The sequence below is a fragment of the Lagopus leucura genome, unplaced genomic scaffold (genome assembly GCF_019238085.1).
Source record: "Lagopus leucura isolate 7727_CA_CO unplaced genomic scaffold, USGS_WTPT01 Super-Scaffold_100019, whole genome shotgun sequence".
Classification (NCBI taxonomy): Eukaryota; Metazoa; Chordata; class Aves; order Galliformes; family Phasianidae; genus Lagopus; species Lagopus leucura.
Window position 1 is genome coordinate 3,024,064 of NW_024962273.1, and position 18,631 is coordinate 3,042,694.

An 18,631-nucleotide genomic window follows, 5' to 3' on the forward strand; every position below is an offset into this window, starting at 1 on the left:
AGGTGATCAATCAGAGGTTCAGGCCGTGACTCAGCAGTTCCCATACAAAAACGGATAAGTATAATTTAGTTACAGGTTTTGTGTGAGATCTATTTCCTTAAGGCTTCTCTCTTTTTTTTTTTAATAGAATCACAAAGGTTGGAAAAGACCACTGAAATCATCCATTCCTACTGTTAACCCATAAATAGCTAAAGGAAGGTAGGAGGCAAATGGATGAGGTCAGGCTCAGCTCTTCTTGGTGGTGCGTAGTGATAGGACAAGCACTAATGGTCTCTGTGGTTGGACTTGATGATCTTGAAAGTCTGTTCCAACCTGAGAAATGCTATGTTTCTATGATTCCAATATTTGAACATAGGAAGTTCCACACCAACATGTGGCAGAACTTATTTACAGTAAAGGAGATGGAGCACTGGAACAGGCTGCCCAGAGAGACTGTGGAGTCTCCTATGGAGATATTCAAGACTTGGCTGGATGCCTTACTGTGCAACCTATTGTAGGGATGTTGGTCTCAAAGGTCTCCTAAGGTCCCTTCCAACCTCTGTCGTTCTGTGATTACATTAAATTACGTGATTACACACAAAATTTAGTTACACAGTTTGAATAAGGTCTCTTTCCTTAAGGCTTATCTTTTTCAATTTTTTTTTCCATAGAATCATAAAGGTTGGAAAAGACCACCAGGATCATCTCATCCAACTGTTAAACCCATTGACCCATTCTCTTTTCACTCTTGTTTTAAAACTATTTTTAAACTTCTCTTGTTTTAAAAATCCTCATTTACTCTGTAACCCTCTTACCGGGACCTGAATAGATGTCATATTTTCACAACGGTGGACTCAGACCAGAAAGAACCTGAGGACAAACGTGCTTATTTCAGTGCAAGAGCCAGCCCCACATGGGCTGCCCACTGAAAGAAATGTGTCTACCCAAACCACGCTACCACAATCCCCAAAGTTTTTTGCACCGCCACTATTTCTCTGCAAATCCTTAAGCTGCATCAGCTGACTCCACCGAAAAAAATTATTTTACATTTTTTAACTGAAATGCTTTTTGTTTTTATTTTAATGAATCCCCTAACTCCGAGTTTAATTAAACTCATGTTTTTTAATTAATTATCAAGAAATGCAAATAAGGGAAACTACACAAACATGCATTCACCATTCACAGATAGATACAGTTGTTTTTTTTTAATCCTCAAGAGTCAGGATTTGAAAATCTTTAAGTCTTGAGGGTCACAGCCCCCAAATTATTTTCAGTTGGGGATTTATGAGAGTATCTTCCTAGTGAATGGCAGGGAGCTCAATTGCTTAAAGGAACATAAAGCAAACTGCAGTTTCATTAGCTTAACCGAGTTGTTCTAGTTAAACAACGGTATAAGTCAGCAGAATTAAGCTTCTGTGTAAGTTATTAGAAGAGAAGTGTAGAATGTAGGAACTTCTTCATCAGAATTGTGTACAGTTAATAGTCCTAAATGCTGACAAATGCAAATGTGGGCATATTAAGTACTCTCTCTGGTTATCCAAGTTCAGCTACAACAGAAATCCTAAAAGGAGGAAAGCAGAGTTCAAGCAACAAACCCCAAGCTCTGAAAGCCAGGAAACACAAATTTAAGGCATGGAATATGCTCATGCTTAATGCTTGGAAATTGCAAGCACCTCAAGGCAGCGCTCTCCTGGTACTTGCAGTGGCTGCCAGTGCCTGAGGACATTTCACAGGGGGCTTACCTTCTTTCCTGTATAAGAATCATTATTTTCAGCATGAAATATTTCAAAATCTCACGAAATATTACTCTGAAGAGCTTCTCTGATGACTTTTTAAACTTAAAATGCCATAAAAGCAGCCTGTCCTGTTTCCAGAGCCAATACATAGGATTATTTAAATTGCTACAGCAAGAAGCCAGGAATCTTTGTTTCTGTTCCCTTCTAGGCCTGACATGGATGAATTTGGCCATGTCCACTCATCCCATTTAGATCTCAGAGCCCCAGAATGACTTCAGTTCACATACAGTGTTCTCCAGCTTGCTTAACCCTGAGCTGGACAATGAGTTCTGACCTTGCTGGAACACGGCCCAGAGCCCAGCTCAGAATCCCATGCTTGGCACCAGGCACAGCCAGCAAAAAGCCCCTGCGCACTGTGCTTTCACCTAAAAGCAGCAGGTAAATCTGGTTTTCCTGCAAGGCAAAATAATTTCTTGTGTGCAGCAAAGCCACGTACCTATGGAAACTGTGTTCAGCAACATATCCTTCATGTTTCCATTTCTTTTTATTTATATGAAATGATATTCAGAGTTTGTATGTTTATACCCATACACTCTATGTCAGTCACTTCTACTTATCCCCATCCCATCATCCTCCCCAAAATTTCAGGCATATATCTCTGCCATTTACTATGGAGCAGGTCGAGTGTTTTTTTTGACACCAAAGTATCTGCACTTCCTTAAAAGGCTTTATTGCCCCACAGGATGCAGTGTGTGAATGCATTCGTTCTTCGTGCTTCTTTCCCCACCAAGATTAAAAATAATATCTTAGAGGCATGCCTATGTCATACAGTTTTGGGGCAAGTGGGAATTTTTCTGACTCTATGTCCCCTCTGCATCCCCAGATGAAAAATGGGAATCAGTCACCCTTAATGAACTTATGCAAAAAATGTAATTATGTTAAGCTTATCTAACTGACATATTTTGAGGAGGTTAACTGAAAGATGTCAGATGTGCAAAGTTATTTGTTGTGTTTAAAGATACTTGTGCTCTCATCCTTGGGAAAATTCTTCACGTCCCCTGTCCTGCTGCACTTAGCAATGATCCTATCTTGATTGTGTTCCAGTTACTCCGTGTCAAAAATAATCAGGAAGAGGAATGATAAAGCGCGAGAGCATTCTGGGGAAGGCTGCACTCCCAGAGACACCTCCTTCCCCTGCTTGCCCAGAACACATGCAAAGCAAAACAAAACAAAACAACAAGAAGAGATCTGTGTCCACCCACCTCCTGAGCAGTATGATGGTCTGAGCACAAGAGGATGGAGTGCACAGAGCGTTGCTCCAGGCACACAGAACCTGGGCTCCCACCCAGCCGGGCCTCGGTGAGGTGGGATTTTCCTTCCTTAAGAAATATTGCAAACAGAAGATTCCCATGTTTGAAAGGTCAGAGGAAAAAATATAATGCACTCATGAAGAGACAACCTCATTAATCCTGTTGTTCTTGGCCCAGTCAATAGAAGAAACATAAATGCTGTCAGCACTGCGCCGCTAGATAAAGGATAGAAAGTGGGAATGAAATGTTTTACTGCGAGGACTGTTCTGATGGTTTGAGAACATTTCTGGAAATAACCTGAGCTGAGAAAATGTTTCCTAGGAGGAATACATGCTGTGGGAAACTGGGTGGAAGATAAAGTTTGGTCAGTGACCTTCTCACTATCCTCTAATCACACAGCACGCTGCTCAAAGAGAGAAAAGGGGAAAAGAAAGGGATATTGTGCAGGCAGAGATGCTGTACCTTCCTGGCACTACATGAAGTGAAGTGGAAAACACAGTGGTATCATAAATCTCTATTTCATGCTCTCGGATACTGTAGTGAAATAATAATCGACTGTAGCTTGTGGGGAAAAAAAAAGCATTACTTTTGGTTTAGGGCACTATAAGAGCACAAAACGCAATACACCTTCAGTAAGCATAAAAACAAATGACAAAGTTGCCAAAAGAGGAGCATGCCTTTCCATCTGCATAACATTAGAAATGGAGAGAGAGCATCACACCTCCCCAAAAACAGCAGTGGCAGAGGGGATCTCTTCCATACAGGTGGCTCCAGGAGCCATCCGTGGCCAAAAGCTCTGCTTAAATACACACACGAGTGCATCAGCAGCGTTTGGATGCTGTCTGTGTGCAGAGTGAGTAAATATTAGCATACGTGGGTACTCTTGGGAAGATTAGGAAGCCATCAAATACAGCTATCCACAGCGTTCTGCACACTGAGAGAGCATTAGAAAACTCCTTACTTTGGCTATTTTCAGGGAATATCACTTTTCTTTTCTTTCTTTCTTTCTTTCTTTCTTTCTTTTTTTTTTCCTTTCTCTCTTTTCCCTTAAAAAAAATAATAATAATAAAAATTAAAAAATCCTGCAATTAGTCTGTCTAAAAAGCAGTCATTTCAGGACTGGTGCTACAGAAATGCCAAGACTGTTCTGATTTCTGTATCAAGCCTTTGAAAAACACAGCACAGTCCTCTTGAAGCAGCACCGCTGCGGTAAAGCCACAGTACAGAAGTTGGGTAAATATTTTTCTTGTGCTCATCAGTAGCTGGCTGTTGACAAACATCCTCCTAGAGTGGTAATGCAGGATAATGCTGTCATTACCGGGGGATAAACACTGCGGTTGCAGCACGTCTCCATTGCTCTCTCAAAATAGAGGGCATGCAGAGAATTATACAAGATCTCCCAAATATTTCATCAATCAGCACTGAAATAATTGCAGAAGTGACTGGTGAGGTAGTTCAGAGAAAAGGCAGGATGAGTCAAACTGCTCAAAGATAAACCTTTCCATTTTCATTTTTATTTATCTTTTTTAGATGTTCTTAGAGAAAAAAGGAAATGGACTGGACAGAGCAAGATTTCTGTCTGTCTTCTTCACTTGCTGGTTGCCTATCAGACATGAAACAGAACGGGTGCAATAAGATATTCTCTTATTTTTCTTCCATCCATCTGGAAACAAGAACTACCAGAAGTCTGACAAGGAAGCCTGATCTCCAGCCAGATTTCTAGAACTGTTAATAGGAGTTCCTTATTCAAAAGTCACCTTCAGAACTTTTGAGTTTCTTTTCCTGATAGTTCACATGTCTCATCATTGACCACAATTATTTCTGGAAAGGGACCAAAACGTGTCCCTCAGGATTCTCCTGCTACCATATATAATGAAATATACAGCTCTGTAGAAATGTATCTATATATCATGCATCTACATGATAATGCTGGTTACTAGAGATGAGATTAATAAAACCTTTTGAAAAGATGATAGACAGTAACATAGGAACAACAGGAATATTTCACTCATGGGCTTTGCTCAGAAGAGTTTGATATTGAGAGAGCATTTCTTCTGCTTAAGAGTCTTTCTGGATGCCAACCAGGGAGGTCTCACAGATACCCTAGTGATGGGGAACATCACTGTAACTCATGTGTGGCTTGATGAGTTGGAAGGGACCTTTAAAGGCCATCTAGTCCAATTTCCCTGCAATGAACAGTAGAAACAGCTCAATCAGGGTGCTCAGAACCTGATCCAGCCAGACTTCAAAATTCGCCATGGATGGAGCACCCATGGAGGGGTATCCATGGTTGGGGCACCCACAGACTTGCCTGGGGATGATGTTCCCAATCCCTCAGAAGCAGGAGATGGTGATTCAGACAGAACTTGCTGTCACAGTAGGAGCTCAGAAAAAAACAGCAAAGACCACAGAGGCTCAGACAGATCTCTACAACCAGGGCATTCATTCCATCCCTTCTACTGGGTGAACTTCAGGACCAGGTGGGACCTACTGAGGCTCTGAGCAATGCCACATCACAGCACCAGCAGAATTTTCCTTCTCCATTTTGTACAGTGCAACTTAATGGCCCTATCGACATCTTCTGTGATATACATCCTATGATCAGTGCAATTACTGCATGTCATCACCACTGTAAATTTACCCAGCCTGAAACCATTTTAAACTTAAACTGCATACTTAAGAACTACTATCCACCTCCTCTTTGTAAATTAGCTATATGATTTATCTGTGGGAACCATTTCAAAAAGTATACATTCAGAAATACATATACCACATGATGTCTTTTCCATATGGCATCTCATAATTATTTTGCTGTGTGTGAACATGATGAAAACAGTTTCATAATTCTCTAAGGGTTAGGGTAAATTATTTCAATTAGACATATTTCAGAGCAAACATTACCTTAGGGTTTATTAATAATAGTACCTGAGAAGGAACAGCTGCCTTTTAAGCAGTGAGAGCTGTCAGCTTCTCACTGCCCCCCCTGTAGCACCCCTTTTGTGACTCTAAAAAAATGGCAGATTTTCTCATGCTTTACCTAAACAGAGAACTTGGCAGCAGAGACCTGGTTGTAATCCTCAGCAAGGGAGCTGGTGGGTGGATTTTTTCCCTATAAACTCTTGTATAAACCACACCAGTCTCCTGGTATTTATTTTGTGTAATGTTGGAAATCATACACAGATCCAACAGGCCATGTAAAAGAGTTTTGTAACTTCCTGAAATCCTTTCAGACGAAATCTTTTCTCCAACAGTGGTCCCAGGTCATGGGGATATCATCACCAGTTTTTAAGGGCAAGGTTCCTCAGCCGTTTGTAAGAGCAGAACTTTGAAACTAGGCAATGAAAATCTAAATTAGATCAGCTAATTATTAGGAATTGCTAATGGAATTATTAAAAAGGAAATTAGGTTGTTGAGGTATACAGACCATTTTGTAAGCACTGAGCTTACAAGCAGCCTGTGTGACAATTTTTAGTGCCCCATTCCTCATCTAGCTGTTTTTATGTATTAATACTGTGGTATGGCATGCACCGATTTTGAACTACAGCTTCTGTGGTTACACCTTCCTGCAGTTAATACTATTATGTTTAAAGGCAAATGCTTAAGAATCACTTAGTTGTATTCAACTCCCTAAAAACCTGAAGCTGAAGTGTGCTGAGAATCAATTCCTCTCTCTCCTCACCCTACTCTGCTTGCAGGGGTGAGGAAACTGACCTTAAATACACGGTCATTACAGCTGGGTTGAAGAAAGGGACAGAGTCTTTAGGGTGATAAATAATACAGATACAACTGTGGAGAGGGCTGGTGTGACTGACTCCTCGCTACAAACTGTGGGCTGGAATAAAATCTGCCATGGAGCTGTAGGTCTGAGTGGGAAGTAGGGAATTAGCTCCCACCAGATCTGCTTATCCATGAGCACGCATGAAGAAGAGCTGGAGGCACCCAGTATGGACTGAAAAAACTGAGAGCCTTCTAATAATGTCTGTGAAAGCGTTTTAGAATAAATATGCTGAGAAATCAATCCATCAGGTGTGGGTGCTCCATCCCTGGAACTGGTTCCATTGGATGGAAATTTGGGCAAACTGACCTAGTGAGAGTTATCCCTGTCCATGGGAAGGGGTTGGAATTAGATGGTCTTTAAGATCCCTTCCCATCCAACCCTTCTATCATTCTGTGACTGTCAGTCTTTGAATCCTGCAGTCCTTGGGTAGCTATGAACTGAGATGGAGCAGGCGTCTAATTTATATCGTGTATTGCTGCCATCACCTATAGATACATATTTACTTTTATATAAATAGCAAAAAAGGTACAAAGGGAATATCCGTCCATACATAACTGTTGGTATAATAAACACATACACTGCCTATGTTGCTTGAAAGCTAATACCAGGATATCTAAACTGCTTAGCTATCACCAGGCCAAACACGAGAATTACACCACATCATTATCACACTTAAATCTTTGCATCTTAGCTACAAGAGGCAAAAAAAGCCTTTTTAAAGAGAAAAATTGATTGGTAGAAGGCGTTCAAGCTATAAAGTATTTCCTTTTGGTTCAGGTCCTAGTATTTTTGCCTGGCTCAGCTTCAGGCAGCTCTATAACTCTGCTGAATGATTTCCAAAGGGCCTCTTGCCCGTATCTTTGTGCAAGAACACTCACACTTAGCCATGAAATTGCCACAAGAGAAACTGTTTGCTTCCCTGTCTTCTATGGCATTTTGATTTCCCTGGGACTTCCCAAAGAGGAACTTTGCATGGTCCCAGCCCCACAGAGACATTTAGTATTGGGTGCCACCAGCTGAAAACCCAGGACTTTTTCTCTCACCCACTGAATGAGAACCCAGAGCCTCTGATCCCTTTAATATTTTGAAAAAACAAGCCAGTTGTTTCACATTGGGTCTGCTATTTCATTTGGAGAAAAACATATTCTCAGTGGTGGAAGCGTCTAATCTCTTTCTGCATGTCATGCAAGGAAAGGACTGCTATGATAATACCTCTAAACTGTCCTCTCTGCTTAATCTCATTATTTATTATTTTCCCCATAACTAGACAAACATAATTACAGTTCATATGGTTTTACACTTTTCAAAATACCACACTTTGCTGAGTTCAATTCTTTCAACAAGTGTACTGAAGAAATGATGCTTACATGTTGGTTCTCTCTGCCAGACCTTTCCTTCCTTAACCATTTGCAAATCCATTGGCTCATTTCAATCCAGTTCAACAGAGATAGAAGCCCTGGAGATAATTAAATTCCTGTAACTTCTGCTAATATTGGCAGGTGGAGACAGGTAGGAGATTAAAAGGAGTGCCTCTGCTGCAGGAAGACTACAACATGAGGCTCTATGGCACCATTTATCTTGGTTTGGTCACAGCCAATAGGTACATGTGGGGTTCTGCACAGCACCCAGCCTCTCATACAAACAGCAGCTCAGGGAAAATGGAGGCATCATTTGTAGGATGCATGAGGGGATGGGAAGTAGTGCAAGAAGGTGAAAAACTAGTCAGGAGAGAGTCAGGAGATGGAGGACCCAAATTCAAAGGAAATGAAGCTTCAGTAATTCTATGTCTGAGGGAAAAAATGCTTATGCTGTTGTCCTTATTTCCACAATGCCTTATTCTCAAAGCACTGTTTTAGTCATTTTCTACATTGCAATACATTGAGAGCAACCAAACTGACAGGACTGCCTGATATCGAGTGTGGAGAATTTTTTATCCAGTTCTACACCCAGGCACAACATCTTGTCAACTGCCTACTGCTTTTGAACCTTGAAGATTACAGCAGCAATGCAGCAAGGGCTTATATCACCATTCATCTGTACTGTATCTTCTTGCATACTGCAGGGCTCATGCTCATATCTGTTTACACAGTTTTTTGCACCTGTTTTGCAGTTACACTGCACAAATAAATCACGTGTACACTCCTGGTCGACAATTATGCAATATTCTCTATTGGCAATGGGACTAGAGTGGGAGTAAAGAGACAGAATTCTATCTGGTAGTAAAAGGTTGTGGGACTACAGAAAGTTGAGTGTTTTTTTCCTCCCCTCTGTCCATTTTTCCTCTTCCACACTTAGCCTCATTTATTAGTTCAAACTAAAAGTTTGAACTAAAGGAAAGCCCTATTTTCACCAGATATTTGCATGAGGGAGCCCTTTCTTAGTTGAAGTCCAGATGGCCTATAGCAAAGTAGGTAATAACAAGACTCACACATTGGCTTTCTTATATCTGTGTGACAACATCACCATTGAAATGGGAATACTTGACTATGCTGTAAGAATACATTTTCACTTGTATGTTTAGCTGTAACAGGCCCACTAACATACAAACACAAGAATTTAAAAGTGCCTCCATGAGAATTAATGGACAGTCCAACAAAGATCAGATTTGTCTTCTGCCAAGAAATTAATAATCTTAAAGCATCAGAGATTTTGCCATGCCTGCCTAGTTTTGAGTGCCATGTCCAGTCAGTGAACACATTTACCCTACTCCAAGAGAGAGACCAGACTTCTCCCAAATGTTGTCTACCACCCACAAGCCTGTCTCAAGCCCATCCACAAAGTTCCTTTGCTTTTTGAAGAAAAGAGATTTTCCTTGATAAAGGTGATTATCAGGCATTAAAGGCTAATCTTAGGTTTACTAATTCACAATTTTATCATATTTCTTAACTAGTCAAAAGCAAATCCCTCTTGCTCATACCTTGTTATGTTAATATTGCATGCTACCACCACTGGTATTTAATCATTGATCAGGAAAAAAAAAATCTGAAGCAGAGATATTAACATGAGCCAAGGTGGTAAGGTCATGCACTTCAGCATGTTTTTCAGGTTATTTTATTTAATCCCAATGGGCTTTTATTTTGTGTGTCAATTTGTATAATAAAGTTGTTTTATGAGATTTAGCTTGCTCATATGTTGTTAGTGCACTTAATTAAACTCAGAAATGCTTAATCCCTTCTAGGGCCCTGATTCTATCCTGAAACAGTGTTGTGTGGGCCCTTATTGAGAGAAAGTCCATGTAATTTGACACAAATTACTAAGGACTCCCTGAAGTGTTTCCTTGTATGTTGGATGAAGGGAAGAAGAATGATGTGGATGAGCATCAGCTGTTGAACTTATCCATTTTGAAGGGAAGGACTGTAAGAAACACTTGGACCCAGTTCTAACACCCATGCAGTCTGAAGGCATGGCTTGATCTGGGTCCATCTGTACCCAAAAGCAGGGATAAATAATACATGAAGGGCTGCAGCTGCCTCCTGATTAAACACTGACCTACCAGCCCTCTGCCACAACATGAGCCCACACACCTCCAGATTCATGGCAAATCCCCATAACTACAAGGTTTGACTCTGCCCTCAAATACAACCAAAGTACAAACACCCAAGATGTATCTTTTCCTGCCCATTCTGCAGTAGTTTTCTTACCTCCACCATCTCCAGATGTCACTCCACAAGGTACATGGTAAGACTTGAAGCAGACCCATTTCCAGCCCTCTCGTTTGTCTAATCCACTGGTCACCACATTTCCCAGTAAAGGTGCTGACATTTGTTTAAGGCTATGACTGAATCAGACCTGTGAGGTATAAATAACAATTACTAGTAAGTAATTTCTCTTAGAAGAAATAACTGTAAGCAATTTTCCCAACATTTCTTGGTTATGCCCAGATTTCTACAGTGCAGTGACTCATATAAAACAAGCCCAATTATTTTAGTATTAGGTGCACTAGAAATATTCAAACAATCATCAAGATAGCATGACTACCTAAGAAAGGCTGAAAGGGTGGCATAGTCAGGATTGAGATCTGATGTTCCACTTCAGCTAAATATTAGGTAAAAGGTAAGACACATATTAGAGTTGTTCCACACCTGAAAACATGGATTATTGTTGGGAATCACTTAATCACTAAAGGTTTATTGTAGTGTGGCCATCAAAATCAGACAGAAAACTCTTACAAACTCAGCCTTCATTAACATAGTTCCATTTTTTTAACAAACGCAGCAAAAAAATGTGGAAAATAACACGACGAAAATTAAGCAGAATGTTCTTATTTTCACAGAAAGATTTGGTTTTAGCTTTTGGGAGGAGATTGAATCGGCTGACATTTTCATACAACCAGTACATCCTTTCGTCACTGCTGAACTGAGTGAGTTCAAAGTCGCTGTACAGAAATATCTGGCGGGCCAGTTGTGGATCTGACATTCAGAATTAGGCAGATGGTAAGCACGAAAATACAGTCTGGGTTAAATACTGACCACATTTGCCAGAAGCACAGACAGAGAAACCCTATCCACGTCCAGATCATAGGCGGAGCACATCCAGATCTATCAAAACATAAAGAGCAGAATTCAGTATAAATTATTCCGTCTTAATAGTACATGGACATCTGACACTATTTTTCTTTCATGCACTTTTCCTTCAAAAGGATGGAATTTCGCTCTGTGCTGGACACTTTGGCCAAGTGCTTTTTCCCAAATGGATGCAATCCCCTTTCTGATCTGAGTGCCTAACACCAGTCTCCTACCATCTCGTCCAGACACTCTGCCCCGCTGCGCTGACGGCTAGGAGGTGATATTTAAAGCCATGCCAATTGAGCACAACAGGGGATAGGCAGAGCAGAAGCAACAGAAGGAGGATTTTGCAAGAGCTCTCTAGGTCACGTTAAACTCCTTCTCTGGCCACGTCCAATGTCCAGCCCGTATGCCTGAAAATCTTGCTTTAAGCTGTTGTTATTTATTTGGAAATTTACTGTGGCTGTGGTTTAACTCCGCATTTCAGAGCTATCCTTTAATTGATACAGTGCTCTTCATCCTTCATAAACAATAATCAAAGGCGCCAATACCTTGGAGGACAGGGAGGCAGGTGATCAATACCAGAGGATGACCAGGTCTCTGTAGGAACGTTATTTATACATCAAAATTTATACTGAAGAAGACAAAGCAAGTCTGTAAAAGCTGTATTCTTCATTAAAAGACTCGTACCTTTGGCTAAGCTTCAGTAAAAGCCTCGCAGACAAACTTCTTTGTTTCTGCCAGAAATAAATATTTATTACTGAACTGGGAAAAATACTCTTACAAAGTCTAACTATTTTAATAAAAAATTTAATATGTTTATTTCTTCCAGACAGGAGATAAAAAGCTGTCAGACAAATAATGGTTTAAATTACAGTGAGATGTTTTCTTTACCTAATCTTTCTTTTTCTTCTTCCTTCAAATCTATGCAGCATGCTCTGAATTTTTATTTTTAGTAAGAAATGTCAAGGAAACACTTTATAGTAAGTGGCTGTTCACTATTAATTCTTTTGTTATTAAACTTGGGCACATTAATTAGCATTAATCGCTTTGGCACTAATATAGATTTCCCACAATAAAGTCTTTACACACATATACAGACCCTATAATCTAATCAAGCAATTTTCTCCTACCTACTTGGAAGGGAGAAAAAGAGCAAGGCTGTTCTCGTTACTTCTACTTTTCTTTTTTCCAATTCTGAGAAGGAGGTGGTGCAGGAGAAATGGAACCTATACACGAACAGAGAAAAAAACTATTGCCACACTCAGTGTATGTAGTACTCAGTCAGTAGCTGTATGCTATAGGTGACATCACTGACATTTTGATAAGGAAAATAGATGTATGTAGCTCACAGTCATCAAGCAAATCTATTTCTTTGCAAAAGCTGAGATGATAATAAAACATTGCTTTTTTTCTTAAGAAAGAAAATAACATCTCAAATAGTTTAGTAGTAAATAGCACAGTGATTTCTAATGCTGTTCTGATGCAGCCCAAATTTCCAGCATCGTAAGTGGATGCTGCTCTTTAGACAAACATAATAGAAATTTACCAAAAAGCCTTCCTTATGAAGAAGGAATTCAAAGTTAGAAACGCTACTTGCTGTGAACAAGGTGATCACAGGAGTTATGTCCTGCTCTGTCAGGCTCCGGAGTTTTACACAGCAGAAAACTGAGCTGCTGAGCTCTTGTCAAGCAAGCCATGATCACATTTACTAATTTTCACACTGACAGGTATTTTCTTTAAAGCACTGCAGAGAACTTTGCTAAATAAGGTTGTCATTACTCCTCAGATGCCCTAACTTGAATAAACATGATGAATGAATATGCTGTATTTCTCAGAACAAACAAGCTGCAAGCATGGAAGCTACAGTGTGACTGATTAAGTATGTATGTTGCTTGCCAAATCTCTGCAGATCAACCCAGGACTTAAATCTCACTTTCACTTTTAGACTTATAATTATTCTCAGAATGAAGTTTCCATAATGAACGCTTAGAACCATTTATTTCAGATATTGATTTACAACTGGAGGCCTTACATTAATACCTTTCTTGGTCGCTGCGGGCCTTCACCACTAATCAGGCTCGGCTCTGTGCAGGTAGAGGAGAGAAAAACTGCTCAGTGATACCCTTCATGGCATAAGGTCCAGACGTAGCATCTGAAAGGCCAAATTCATTCATTCAGTATCCAGCAGCAAAGCATTACAGCCACAAACGAGCAGCTCCTTAAGTCCTTTCTTCTCACTTCATGAATTTAGTTAGCCCTTCCTTGCAAAACTTGAACAAATCAGATTGAACTTCTCATCCTACTCGAGTTCCCACTCTTCCTGTCTGAACCTTTGAGCTCTTCAACATATTTCCTTTTATTCCCAAGAACTCACGTGTCTTTTGCTGTCCTTTAAAATCATTCAAGTAATGCACATTTTGATATAAAATTCAGTGTTTAGAAAAAATGTTTTTTCCCTTTTTCTTCCTCAAAAAAAAAAAAAAAAAAAAAAAAAAGGAACCAACAAGACACATCCCAACTTCATCAATTTGTACATCCTGCTTCCCCAACCTAAATCTTACTATCACCCTCACATATTGCAAACTGCTGCTTTCAGTAGGCAGCTCAGAAGTATTACATATATGTTTTTAAGGAAGCTGGGAAGATGCAGAGATGACATGCTGGTTGTAAATTGTCTACCTGCAACAGTGTATGGATGCACTGAGTTCACACACCTTCCTTCCCGTAACATTTTAAGAGGAAGAAAGGTTGAGACCTGAGTCTCTGTGGCCTTCCACAGCAGACGAGACCATTCTTGCTATGGAGAACACCACTTAAAATGCAGCATACAACCATTCTGATCTGGGAAAATCATGGGTTTCACTTACAAAATAAATACTTGCAATGCACTTGACCGAATTCTCAGTCAGCATTTCCTGGTTTACACCAGCTGAAGATCCTACCTTTGTAGGCACAGAGCTTTTGAGAACATTTATTGTATAAATAGATTGATTGTATTCTACAGGTGCTTGTAGAATGCACATAAAACCATGATAAGGACAAGTAAATTCCTTGCTGGAAGAACCTAGCTGCAACAATCCCACCTAAAAATACTCATCTACTCAGTGGATAAACTGCACCAAGTTCCCCACAGATAGCATGCTAAAGCATAGATCCAAGCACAGGTAGCAGAACAAGATGTCCCTTTTTCATTTCCCTCCATCCATCCTGCCAGGAATGCAGCAAATCTTCTCTCAAGAAGCCTTTGTCTCTGAAATGAGCGTTGTCCTACCAGCAATTCCACAGCATAATGACATGGAATAAGCAATGCTACCTGCAACATTCATCACTTGATAACATTTCAGTGCAGAATTTCTTTCGGTACCCATCAGTGAATGGATTGGATTTTCCTCTTCCTAGGAATCATGGACTTATCAGTATTGACAGAACCAGGTTAACAGCAATCAAAATAACACTACAAATTCCTGCCCCTAGCATGAAGAAGTGTATAATTGCTTTCCCACCTCTTTTTTTTTTTTTTTTTTTTTTCTCCCTTGAGCTTAAAACTCACAGATTTTGGGTTGCAATACAAATTACTGTAAAAATTCACAAATTCTGAAAAAGATCAGGTTGCAATACAAGTTGTTGTGGACCATGCTGTAATGGTGCATCCCTCTTTGCACCCTGCCCAAGGCCCGCCTGGGCAAAAAAATGCCATTGCAAACAAGTAAATTCTGCTCAGTGATTTCTTTCAACTGCACAAAAGCAATGCTCATAGAAAAGGCAAGCTGAGGTTGCATAGCATATCTCTGTAATAAGAAAAAAACTTAGATTCTGAAACACGCAGAGCTTTTTGGTTCATGCCAGAGTTTGGGGGAGCTACCCCAAGCCTTATATTAGTCTAACAACAATAACAAAAAGACCAAACACGAGAATCTGTCAAAATTTCCAGCACTGTACTTCCTCATTTGCAAGCAATTCAGATGTGATTCATAAGCTTAAGGTCACCTTCTGGCAAAAAGACAGTAAATAAATAAATAAATCCAAACGTTCTCAGCTTCTATAGTGGGAGAGACAAAACGCCTATGACTTAGCCAACCTGTCACAAGTTATAAGCATAAACACCACAATTTTATATCTTCAGGAGGAACTTCAAATACGCAGAACAGCCTCTGGTTTTAATCTTATTTCTTTCCCTTAATGATTGACCTACATAAGCAACCAAATCCTTGACACTTTGTAGTTGAGCAATGTATATTTCCCTTACATGAAAAACATGTTCTTCAAGTAAGGGAAACATATATAAAAGTCACTAACTAATAATTACAAAAGACTGAGGACTGGAATGTTACTGTGGTTGCTGCTGTATTTCTGAATTAAAAAAAAAAAAAAAAAAAAAAAAAGGGAGGAAAAAAAGATTTAAAAAGAACAACCTGGTGGAGATTTCAATCCATAAGCAGCACTGAGCTTGCCAGTTCTTTACTGCAGCACTTGACAAGGCTGTAAGCCAGAGATTAAGGCACGTCTCCCGAGGAAGGAAAAGAACAGGAGCTTCCACACTTCATTAAGGATACGTTTTATTTGCAAACTGCCAGCCCACGGAGTGGCACTGACTTTTGGGTCATGGAAAAGGTTACAGTTGTGCACTTGAACTGTGCCAAGCTGAGCTAGATAGTAGCCTTAAAAAAGCAAATCACAGAAAAATGATAAGAAAAATAGGGAAATCTATGATTGCAAACGACCTAAAATAGGACTTGAAAAGTACCTTGTGCTCCAGTCAGGTTTTTCCTCCTCAAAAACTGTACTAAAGCAGGAAAAGTGCCCAAAACAACAGGGAGCTGTTAGCTACAAAATACATATTCATGCAGTATTTTTTATAATTTAAGCATATATTCTCAGATTTATTTCACATAGATTGCTTTAAAAATGTTAATGTCCCTATAGAGTCGAGCCTTATCATTACTTGATCCTTTGCCAAAGACTGTACTGGCACTCCATGACCGTATATATATTTTTTTACTAAGCTATTGTTGCTTTTTCCTGGCTTGTTTTTCAAAATCTGAATAGAAATGCATAGCTTGTACTGTTCAAAGTATAAATCATAAATCACTCATCGTAAAGGGCCAATTCTTGGAGTCTTTATTTGGTATTTGCACTGGCAATTTCCCAATCATTTTCAAATGGAGTTGTATTTGAGTACAGGTATGGATGCCAGTAAAGGTAACTTTTCTTTTCTCCAGGAAAAAGAGGTTTAAGAATAAACCTTTGTGTTCAGTCCCAGATCTTCTTTGCATTAACATCAATAGTATCGTTTGCAATGAAATGCGTTCAATACCACAGAAGTGCCCAGAGGAACTTTACTGTGAAATTTGACTAAAAATAGGTCTTGAATTCACATGTGTGCACTAACAGTGATTGCCAGCAGACTTTTGAGCTGCCCGGACTGGACATGCAGTTGATATGTTTGCAATCATTGAATGCATCATCACAGTTATTGCCCGTACAGTCAAGTACTGCAAGAGTTTCTCACACATTCAGAACCCATAGGAAGAAAGAATAAAAAATTATGATGTCTTTATGTTGTTTTGGCATACCCGCTTCTTTTGTAAGGATATAGTGGCAGGAGCTAGATCTGGAAGAGCCTGGATTTGAACAGCTCACAAATATAAAGGAATCTAAAAAGGATTTGAAGGCCTACAACAGATGCTGATGTTAACCACCAACTCTCTCAACAACATTCCTCCCACCTGGCATTGGATGGAGGTCCTTGGGCACAATCTTTCCTCCAGTAGAGTCTCTCTGCAGCTGATGAGTGCAGCAAATAATACTGGCAGAAGCGAAGGTGCAGATACATCATAATCTGAGATTGTGCTGTATACCTCCATCAATACCTAAAGAAAATAAAAGTAATTAATTTTTTTCTTAATCTGTAACTGAACTAAAATCATTTACGGACACAAAATGCTCCTGCATTCTCTGTTTTTCTTCATTACCAATGAAAATATGAACTTAATGAAATAAAAATATATAAAGTAGCAAGAGTTGTTGAAGTACTGAAGGCACAATGATCTCAGTAAAAATTTGTCTTTCTTATTCTTTTAAATGCATGCTGATCCTAGAGTACTCAGTTTTATTTCACATATTTATAGAATGGTCTATCTTACTCAACTATAGCTGAGAGCTTGTTCCCCAGTTGAAATTCCTGGTCCTCCACGGTTTTCAGCCCCTAATGAGCATTAGTACCACTACTTTCACCCTAACCCAAGATGTCATGATGTCTTGACAACCATAATTAGTAGCAAAAATGGCACCTATGCTTGGTCTAAGCAAAGATGACAATCTTGGGTAAGCATCATTAATGAGATCAATAAATCTACTTTGTTCCATTCCCAGAGCCATCTCCCCTTGCCTTTCTGTTTTGCTATTCATGGTCATACAGGGAAGGGAAAAATCAGGAGCTGTAAAGAATTTCCTATTTTTTATCTTCATCTTTTAGGATAACCAAGTGTGTGAACTCTGGAGGAACACTCGAACTATTTCTAAAGCTGAGAGTAAGGCTCAGTTCTGATTCAAGTTTCATGACAAAAATTATCAGCCAAAATACATTCATCTAGGGAAGAAGAATGTTGTTACTTACAAGAGAGAACATTTGAACTGTTGGCCAACTTTGCTTTGTTCCTATAAATTTTCTTCACTTGCCATGTTCCTTTTGCAAGAGAAAAAAAAACAAGCTATAAACATTAGTTAGCTTTGTGGTGAGGTGTTGCTCTGCCAACCTGAGGTTAGAAGTGGAGCTGAGATCCCAAGAGCTAGGCTTTGTATTATAGTATTGTATTTTTGATGCGGTAGTTAGAAGTCAATTACTGTTTCCATTATAAACCCTGTTTTCCAAGGGTTTATACCTCAACCATTTTCATTTCCATCATGCTGAACTTGGCATACAAGCAGTATGAATACACAATTTTTAAATAGACTAAATGAGGCTGGCTCATTTTTAGATACAGAGCCACTCTATGTCAGATGATTTTTATTCATTGAATTTAACAAACTATAGTTTCACTTTAAAAACTGGATTTTGTCAGTGAACTGTCTCTGTGGTTGGGCCTGATATCTTTTACACCTTCTAAGGAAAACAACTATATTAAAAAATATACATATAAAAGCCTACTGACAAAATTCTCTCTTTAAGTCTGATTTTCTTGGCATTTCAGATGCCAAGACTCCCACACCATATGTTTCATTGGAAACCATTGTGTATCAAGACCCTTGTGGCTCAAAGGTGGGTTTTATCCCAGTAAGTTTTCCTCCTTTCGGAAAACTAGATCAAGGCAACAACTCAAG

General features: G+C 39.5%; 2 long non-coding RNA genes across 3 annotated transcripts in view; both read right to left on the minus strand.

The window, feature by feature from the left end:
- Positions 1 to 12,047, minus strand: part of LOC122183735 — a 12,510-nt gene extending 463 nt beyond the window's left edge. Inside the window, exons 1-3 of one of the 2 annotated variants that reach the window (XR_006180345.1) lie at positions 11,999 to 12,047; positions 11,273 to 11,341; positions 10,445 to 10,592 (exon numbers count right to left, since the gene is read on the minus strand). This is a non-coding gene — a long non-coding RNA (uncharacterized LOC122183735). Of the gene's footprint in view, positions 1 to 10,444; positions 10,593 to 11,272; positions 11,342 to 11,859; positions 11,912 to 11,998 lie in introns of those variants that run through there. The other variant, XR_006180344.1, reaches the window with a different exon arrangement.
- Positions 12,048 to 17,050: 5,003 nt separating this feature from the next.
- Positions 17,051 to 18,631, minus strand: part of LOC122183734 — a 16,495-nt gene continuing 14,914 nt past the window's right edge. Inside the window, exons 2-3 of the long non-coding RNA XR_006180343.1 lie at positions 17,928 to 17,996; positions 17,051 to 17,181 (exon numbers count right to left, since the gene is read on the minus strand). This is a non-coding gene — a long non-coding RNA (uncharacterized LOC122183734). The remainder of the gene's footprint in view (positions 17,182 to 17,927; positions 17,997 to 18,631) is intronic.